Genomic DNA, 9,532 nt, shown 5'->3' with positions numbered 1-9,532 from the left:
CACGCCCACGGGGTAGCTGTGTGCCACGCGAGGCTGGCCTCGCAGTTTGTAAATCTGGCAGGAGCTGAATGCCGGCTTGTCTTGAACACTTAGCCACTTGCAGCCTGCCAGGCACTCGGGCAGCCCAGACAGAATCGGTGTTCCTTGTGCAATAATCATCTCACGTGCCGGGAGGCTCTGAAAGCAGGCGCAGAATCAATAACTGCATTGAAATGAGTAGCGAGGGGCGCCTGGGTGGCTCAGTCTTTGGGCGTCTGCCTTCGGCTCAGGTCGTGATCCTGGGGTCCTGGGATCGAGCCCCGCATCGGGCTCCCTGCTCGGTGAGAAGCCTGCTTCTCCCTCTTCCATTCCCCCCTGCTTGTGTTCCCTCTCTCGCTGTCTCTCTCTCTGTCAAAATAAATAAAATCTTAAAAAAAAAAAAAAAAAAAACCCACGTCAAATAGAGCCCAGAGCGGCTGGGCTCCTGGGCCAGCTTATACAGCCCCCACCGTTAACATCCTGATTCCGTCTGATTGGGTTGGAGGGTGACGGGGTTGGGGGAAGTGGCGGGGGGGCGGGGTCCAAAAGCCCAATTTCTTCACTGATCTGACATGTATCCCCTCCATGCAGGTAGCCTAAGCTTGCTGATCGGATAGCCTTTGGATAAGGCCGTGCGCGCCCCAGTGTTAAGACAGAGGGATTCCTACTTCTGAGCTGGCATTTATACTCCTCTCCCAATAAAGCTGGTAGCTAGGTCAGAGGTTCGTTCGCATGTTCAGTTGTTTGCATATATTCTAAAGTTGCTCAGTCCTCTAACACACGGGGCTCCTGTCATCGAAGGTGAACGTGCTGGATGAACTGTCCTGTGGGCGCCTGGCTTGTACCCTGGTGTGAATGGCATGGAACAAGCCCACTCTTGAACTTCATTTGGACTGCTAAGTAGCCGAGGGCGTGCCTCTCACTGAAGAGGGACAGTATTGATCTAGCCACAGTGCACCCTGGATTGGACTGCCGAGGTCCCACACATGATCTCAAGACAGAACGAGCCAGACTTTGGTAGAAGTACTGCTTTCAGACAATTGGAGGCTAAGTATTGTTGGGTCCCCTGGGGCCGGGGGTGGGATTTGCACAGAAGGAATGGATATTCTCACTGTCAGTCCTGGAGCAGGTTATTTATTCCCAGGCGAGGTGACCATGGGACTGAACATCCCAGACGAGGTCTGTTTGGGGACTGAAAGGGGGGACCTATTAATAATTACACCGGCGCATCAGGTGTGAACCAGGACTGATGGCCGTTCCTCTCTTAGGGTACTTGAGCAAAATAAGCGAAGACACTGCCTCCCGGGCTCTGAGTCAAGAGAGGCTTGGATCACTTCCCTGCCTCGATGGCAGCAGGCGCGGCATCAGGAGGGAGAGGGACGGAAGCGACCCTGCGGGCGGATCTGGGTCCCGGCACTTCCTGGACTCTGTTCTGTGGATTGTACTTCCAGACCGTCACCTCTGAATGTTAGGTGCAGATTCCTGAAACGCTCCTGCCCGGACATCTGTGTGCGGAGAATGAAGGGAAGGGACGGGTGAGCATAGAAAAGACGGGCGGGAAAGAAGTGTCCCCTCCCTTGAGGGCTGAGGGGTAGGAGCAGTGGGGGGCGGCATGCGGGGGTGTCTCCGGCAGAGCTCAGCTGCGCACACTGCTACAGCAGCGTCCGGAAGGCGGTGGCAGGACGCGCGACAGTGGGATGTAGTAATCACTAGGCAGGGCCGGAGAGCGGGGCCGGGGGCGGGGAGGAGCCGGGGCGGGGGCGGAGCCGGGGGCGGGGCCGGGGGCGGGGCCGGGGAGGGGCGGGGCCGGGGAGGGGCGGATCCCAGCCGGCCTGCTGAAGCCCTCCTGCGGTCTGTGAATCCCGGGGCTTGGCCCACCTCCGCAAGCCCACCTGCGCTCTTTGCTGCCTCAGTGGTCTTAATGCGTATTCACTTTGCAAGTCAAGATGCTTTTAGATTCTGTTGCTCTTCTGCGCCCTGTGTGGCTCCTCACGCCTGGGGCGACTCCGGATGGCTTTGGGACGCAGCCTGAGCTCCGGGCTCCCAGCGGGCATGTGGAGTTCTGAATTGGAATTGCCCGCCGCTTACCCGTCTCCCCCACTCCCTCTGCTAACAGCGACTTGACGTTGTCACATCCTCGGTGCCCAACACCGTGCCTGGCGTAAAGCAGGACTCCAGGATGTCTTGGAATAAATGGTGGCAAGAGATGGCAGGGATCTGAGGTGCGAAACAGAGGTCAAGATAGAGCCTCCGTGTTCCTCAAGGTCTCAGATGTTCATGCCGGTTGTCCAAGATGATATAAAGCCTCTATTCTTGTTTGGGTGTTGTTTTTCTATTGCTTTCACCTCGATTTTCTTGATCTGCTACCTGGGTTACACGGAGAGAAAGAACGACCTTTACTATTGCGGCTTAAAGAAACGACCAGGGCAAACGGGATTTATTTTTAATAAATGCTTCCAGAAAAATTTCTGCCAGTGCATCTTTTTTCTTTGCAGTTCTTACAACTGATAGGATATAGGGGTGCTATTCGTGCCATCTCAGTATTTTCAGTTTCTCCACAGTACAGGAGTCCATTGAAAAAAAATTGCCATTATTGCTTTGGAGTTCTGAAGTTATTTGCTAGCAAGATCTAGAAGGAGCGTTTCCCTCTTTTAGTTTGGCTTGCAATTTTACTCAGAAAACTTCCACTGTGTTCGGAGAAATTCCATGATATATGTAGTCCTATGTCCTGCAAGTTATAATCATTCAAGAAATGTTGCTTAAAGGGAACATTTCCTATTTACAAAGGAAATTTATTTATTTTTTTTAAAGATTTTTATTTATTTATTTGACAGAGAGATAGAGAGAACAAGTAGGCAGAGAGGCAGGCAGAGGGAGAGGGAGAAGCAGGCTCCCCGCTGAGCAGGGAGCCCGATGCAGGGCTCGATCCCAGGACCCTGGGATCATGACCTGAGCCGAAGGCAGACCCTAACTGAGCCACCCAGGCGCCCCCAAAGGAAATTTATTTTTAAAAAAAGATCAAAGTAGTTGTAGCAGATGTATGCACTTCGTCTTCTAGCCTTTACATATGAGCACAGTTTTTACAAATTCCCTGCTAAGTAATAGACAGAGAGATTCAAAGGTTAGGATGGAAACTTTTAAATATTTTAAATTTTTTTCTTTTCACATTTTTTATTGGGAAAATGATAGGCGAAAATGAAAGTAATAATCATTCCAACTTTGCCACATTTTTGAGAACTATAAACTCCCCCATTATCACCACCACCAAAATCTAGTCACTGTTATTAACACACTCACATACCCACACACTCACACACATTGTCATTCATACTCATATACTCTCATCTGTATACACACACACAAACACACATGCACACTCACACACACACTCCTCCACATCCACATTCACACAAGTGCACACATAGACATTCACATGCACACACAAACTCACTCACATGTGTATCTACTTAAAAAAAAAACAAAGCCAGAATTGGGGCACCTGGGTGGCTCAGTGGGTTGGGCCACTGACTCTTGATTTCAGCTCAGGTCATGGTCTCAGGATTGTGAGATTGAGCCCCAACTCTGGTTTCCATGCTGGGTGTGGAGCCTGCTTAAGATTCTCTCTCTCCCCCTCCCTCTGCCACTCCCCTACCTCCTTCTCTAAAAAGCAAACAAAAAACCACAAACCATAACCATCCTAATTATACTGTACTACCATTTTCCTTTTTCATGTAAAAATATTGTATAGACCTGTTTCATGCTCAGAATGAGAAGATATCTCATTCTCTTTTTATAATTTTGTTTTTGGCATTTAACCTTTTAATCCGAGATTTATTTCTTTGTATGCTATGAGACAGGGGTCTAACATTGATTTTCTTTTTCTTTTTTAAATTTTATTTATTTATTTATTTGAGAGAGAGAGAGAGCGAGAGCACGAGTTGAGCGGAGGCAAAGGGAGAGGGAGAAGTAGGCTTCCCGCTGAGCAGGGAGCCCGATGTGGGGCTCGATCCCAGGACCCGGGGATCATGACCTGAGCCAAAGGCAGAGGCTTAACCGACTGAGCCACCCAGGCGCCCCTAACATTGATTTTCTAAATGAATTGACAGGTGTCTCACCCAGTCATCAAAAACTATACTTCCCTACTGATTTAAAATGCTGCTTTTATCATGAACTGAATTCCCATATGAATGTGAATCCGTCTGGACTTTTCTTCTGTTTCATTGATCTATTTGTTTATTTCCATGCCAATTAATTATTATTTAACTTACATGATTTATGATGTAGTCAGCTGTTTGCCTATTCCTGCATAAAATAATTTATAATTTTAATTTCCGTTTTAATTTTTATATCTGGTAGAAAAAGGTCCCTTTCATGGCTTCTATTTTCTGGTTTTATTTTTAACTTTTAATTTTAAATTTAAACAAAAGAATACATGCATATAATTTAAAAACTAAACAAACAAGGAGGCTTATAATTATAAACAACAGTTGTCCTGATGCTCTTCATCTCTTCATTTCTCCTCCTCAGAGGTCATCACTTTTGCTTCTTTTAGCTGATAGTTCTGGCATTATTAACCTTTATATTTCTAAATAATGTGATTATACTGCTAATCACTTGATTTATCACGTTTACACATCATTTACTGACTTCTATTAATAAGTATTTCTTTCTCTTATATCTCATTCCACTCCCTCTTCAACAGAGTATGTCCCAAATTTTGGCTAAATACATAATTCGTGTTTATATTAAGATGGGGCAAATACTTTTTAATTTCCTTATGTCTGATGTACATTCTCTAGGATATACTTTAGTGCAAATCTATAGAAGGCAAACTTTCCATGCTTTTACTTGTCCAATAATTTCTTTATGTTGCCTTCATTTTTGAAGTATAATTTTGCTGAGTTTAGACTTCTAGGTAGGTGGTTATTTTCTTTCAATATATTGAAAATAACATTCCCCTGTGTTCTGGCTTTTTATTTTATTTTCTGATACTGAGAAGTCAGCTGTCACTGTCACTCCCTTGAAAGCAATCTTTTTCTCTAGCTCCTTTTAAGATGTTCTCTTTCTCTTTGCTTTTCCTGCAAACCAAAGAAGTGTGGATTCCTTTCTATTTGTCCTAGGGATTTATTGGACTCCCAAATTTGTGAGTTGATTAACACTCATTGAGAACTTACACTTGATCTTGTCTTTCATCAATTCCTGGACATTCTTAGTAATTTTTTTTCTTCAGTTATTGCTTTTACCCTATTCCTCGACACTGTCCTCTAGGGTCTAATTGGAGACATATGTCTCCAAGATCTAACATACATATGTTAGATCTTTTTTATGCTATGACAAACCGTGGCCTCCGGGTCAGCCATCTATTTTTGTAAACAAAGTTTTGAATATAGTCATGCTTATTTATTTGCTTCTTGTCTCTGGCTTTTTTTCTTTTTAAAGCTACAATGGCAGGTGCGAGTAGTTGCAACTGACACAGCGTGGCTTGCACGGCCTAAAGCATTTACCATCTGACCTTTCAGGCAAGTTTGCCAAAGCTTACTTGATGTTTTTATCCTCTCTTCTGTTTTCTCTTTCATCCCTTTGGCCTTTCTCTAACGCATTCTGGATATTTTCTTCTGATTTATATTCCAAGTTTCCTGGTCAAATCTTTGGCTATCTCCACTCGACTGTTAAACTGTGCATTGGATTCTTCATCATGGTCATTATATATATATTTTTTTAGTTCCAGAATTTCTACTTCCTTCTCTTTCAAATCAAAGTCACTTTTTTTTGGTTTCCACTTCCCAGCTGGAATTTCCAAGCTCTACATTTTTTTTTCTTTCAAGACAGGAAACATGGTTATGGAGTCTGTGCCCAATACTTTCACTCTCTGAAGTCAGTATGTCTTTGTGGGTCTGTTTTCGTTATCATTTCCCGCCACCAGTCCTCACTCAGAGAGAACTTACACTTGACATTGCATTTAAACATTTTTGGGGGGATATAAATAATTTGAGACCTAGGATGGAAATATATGCCTCCACAGAGAATGTTCACTCGTTTCTGACACTCTGGGACCACATGAACCGAAGTTGCAGAGCTGCGATTCCCAGAGAGAGTCACCCGTGTGAGAACAGCGTCTGATACGCTGTCTCACGCACCGCTGGTTCCCAAACTCACCTGCACACTGGCATCACCTGGGGACCTTCCCAGTAGACTGACGCCCGTGTCCCACCCCCAGGTCCTGTGACTTCATTAGTCCAGAGTGCAGCCTGCCCTTTGGGATTTTTAAAAGCTCCCCCGAGATTCTAATGTGCAGACTGCGCTAAGAGCAAAGCCCTTCAGGACCTCAACTTAATGCGCGGGTGTTTATCAGACTCTCTACTCGGCTGGCCCTTTTATCTCTTTCGTCCAGGGAGGCTGCCAAATACCACAGCCCCAGACTGCAGCTGTTTCTTCCCGAGCAGAACAAAAGCAGCTTTGAGAGCTTGCTTCTCGGATTCTCCAAAATGTTGGCGTAGTAATCCAGCGCTATCTGATCTTTTAAGAAGAATTAAAAAATAAATGTGTATCATTTATATTTGCAAAATGCATTTAATTATATGTTTTAATATCGTATAGTAAAATAATGAAATAATATATTTAATATTTATAAATTAAAATATATTGACTATAAAATAATTACAGATATATATTTAAATAATTAAATTTACATATAAACATTATTGTATTGTATATATAAATTGTGTATATATAGTATGTAATTAAATATATTTTGTAAATATAAATGATACATATTTATTTTTTAATTCTTCTTAAAAGCACCCAAAACATATATATATATATATAGTTTCCATACAACTGTTTTAGTTGACCTCAATGGGAAGTTTGGTTGTAAATATAAATAATACATATTTATTTTTTAATTCTTCTTAAAAGCACCCAAACATATATGTGTGCACATGCGTGTGTGTGTTTACATGTGTGTGTACATATATATATAGTTTCCATACAACTGTTTTAGTTGACCTCATTGGGAAGGTTGGTTTAGCCTGCAATTAAGAGAACTGAAAGTCCTCTGGTTCCTTTTTAGAAGGAACAAGGGGAGTATTTTAAAGCTCTCACCATTCTGAAAATGTCTCTTTCATTTACTCCCTGAAGTTATAATTTGGCTAGGATTTGAAATCTAAGTTAAAACTTAATTTTCCTTTAAATATTTGAAGGCACCGCCTTATTGATCTGTAACATTCACTGTAGCTGTGGATAATCCTATTTCTACCTCATATCTGTTTTCCTGGGAAATGACTTTTTTTTTTTTGCTTTTTTGGGAACCATTAGGATCTTCTGTTTTCCCCCAGAAATCTGGCATCTCATAACTTATGCACTTTGGTATGGGTCTTATTTTATCCATTTTCTTGGGCATAGAAGAGACACTTGCAGTCTGGACATTTTTATTTTCAGTGCTAGAAATTGTATTGCCACAAAACTTTCATATTTCCCACCTTTGTATTTTCTCTTTTCTTTTTTTAAGAAATCATTTGGTTGAATGGTGAGCCTGTTGGATTCATCCTCTACATCACTTATCTTTTCTTTTTTTTTTTAAGATTTTATTTATTTATTTGAGAGAGAGCACATGAGAAGGGGGAGGGTCAGAGGGAGAAGCAGACTCCCTGCTGAGCAGAGAGTCCAATGTGGGACTCGATCCCAGGACTCCAGGATCATGACCTGAACTGAAGGCAGACACTTAACTAACTGAGCCACCCAGGTGCCCTTTCACTTATCTTTTCTTTCCTAATTTTTCATGTTATGTCTTTTTGTGCTCATTCCTGGAAGATTTCCTTAACTTTATTGTCTAACCTTCCTACTGAATATTGTATTTCAATTAAATTTTTATTTCTAGGAGAGATTTTTATTTCTTGTTCTTTGAGTTAGTTATCCTTTTGTATAACCTCTATTTCTGGATATAAGGATACAATTTCTTCACTTTTTTCCCTAGTGTTATAGATTTTTAAATCTTACATCCTCTTCCATTTGTTTCCTCAAGATTTTTTTTTCCTTCATTCTCACGTTGGTCTTTCTCTTTCATGCTAGAGGTTCTCGTCCATTGTCTGGGAGAGTTGGCACCTGATCATATCTAAGAGTGAGCCTCTAAAATATTGTTTGGAGGCCCTGAGTGCATGGGCAGGACCCTTGACCTGTGGCTCCATTTAGGGGCAATTGAGCAGAGAGTTCATAAGAAGAAGGAAAGTAAGAAAGAAAAGAAAGAAAGAAGGAAGGAAGAAAGGAAGTGAGTGAGGGAGGAAACAGAAAACCAGAAGCTTTGTCTTTAGAGCCATTTAGTTTGTGAAAGAAAGAATCTTCTGAGATTCTTTATGCACCTGTCAGCATATGGAGGGCCATTTGGGGGAAGGTAACTGTGTAGTGCAACCATTTCTTTTGCAGAATTCCATGTGTCTCCCCTCTGCTGCCTCCATCTGGGTAAGCCTAAGTCTCAACCTTTTCCATTAAATTAAACAGAAAATAACTCTTGAATCACCAGTCTGGGAGATCAGTAGCCTGACTGCATGAGGTGAGGGAAAGATATGGCTACTCCATAGACAAGCTTCCAACAATGTCCGATTTTAGCTCCTGATGTCAACCCAGCCCTTCACTGAACTTGCTGTCGCCAAAGCTGAACATCTCAGGCTTTCCTTTGTGGTGACTTGGCTCACTAATTATTGGTCATTCCTTTCCAGGTGACTTGGCTCACTGCTTCCTTCGCCATGCTAAAATCACTCACCTCCCCCTCATCTGGTTCTATCTTCCAAAGTTGCATGGAATTCTCTGGTCTGCTTCCATCTTTGTCTTTTACAGGTTCTACCTTCTTTTTGTCATTGTAGACAACTTGTAGACAGCTTTGTTTATTAAAAGCAGTAAAGACTTGTAGTAAAGACTTGTAGACTTTTTTAAATTAAAAACAGTAAAAACTTGTAGACGGCTTGTTTATTAAAAACAGTGTTCTTAAGGTTTTACCAGGATTGCTTTAGATTTCTAGGTGGAGAATTGTCAATTCTATGTTACTATTTCTTCCTATTCAAGAACATGGTGAGGCTGTCTATTTGTTTTGATTATTATGAGCTTCTGCAAGGTTTCACCGTTTTCCTCATGTTAGGTTTGTCACTAAAAGTATTCCTCTGAAGAAGATCACTAGTGACACAAAGGAAAAGCAAATTTGTGAGCTTGCATATTGACCTGAAAAATCGACCCAGAACATAACGCAAAAGGACAAAGGGAAAAAACATGAGGGGAAGGGCAAGGAGACGTGGAAAGCAGATCCAGCAATCCCAACAGCCTTCCTAGGAAGAGTTTCACAAAAAAAGAACAGACAGAATCGAGGGAAGAAGTCAAAGAGAGGAAAGCATACAATTTCCTACAGTTGCAGAGCGAAGGAAACACAAAAGGCACAAGCCCTACTCCACATTGTGGATAACATTTCAGAAAGATAAAGAGGAAATTCTAAAGGATTCAAGAGAGCAAAGATGAGCCACATCAATTTATA

General features: G+C 42.4%; 1 long non-coding RNA gene across 1 annotated transcript; it reads left to right on the top strand.

The window, feature by feature from the left end:
• The first annotated feature begins 799 nt into the window (after nucleotides 1-799).
• On the top strand, nucleotides 800-2,483 carry LOC118016539. The gene is made up of 2 exons (XR_004680851.1): nucleotides 800-1,553; nucleotides 2,135-2,483. It is a non-coding gene; the product is annotated as an uncharacterized LOC118016539 (long non-coding RNA).
• The last annotated feature ends 7,049 nt before the right edge of the window (nucleotides 2,484-9,532 follow it).

Source organism: Mirounga leonina, unplaced genomic scaffold (assembly GCF_011800145.1).
Source record: "Mirounga leonina isolate KUSES-001 unplaced genomic scaffold, KU_Mleo_1.0 Mir_168, whole genome shotgun sequence".
Taxonomy (NCBI): domain Eukaryota; kingdom Metazoa; phylum Chordata; class Mammalia; order Carnivora; family Phocidae; genus Mirounga; species Mirounga leonina.
This window is presented reverse-complemented; position numbering and strand designations above follow the sequence as displayed.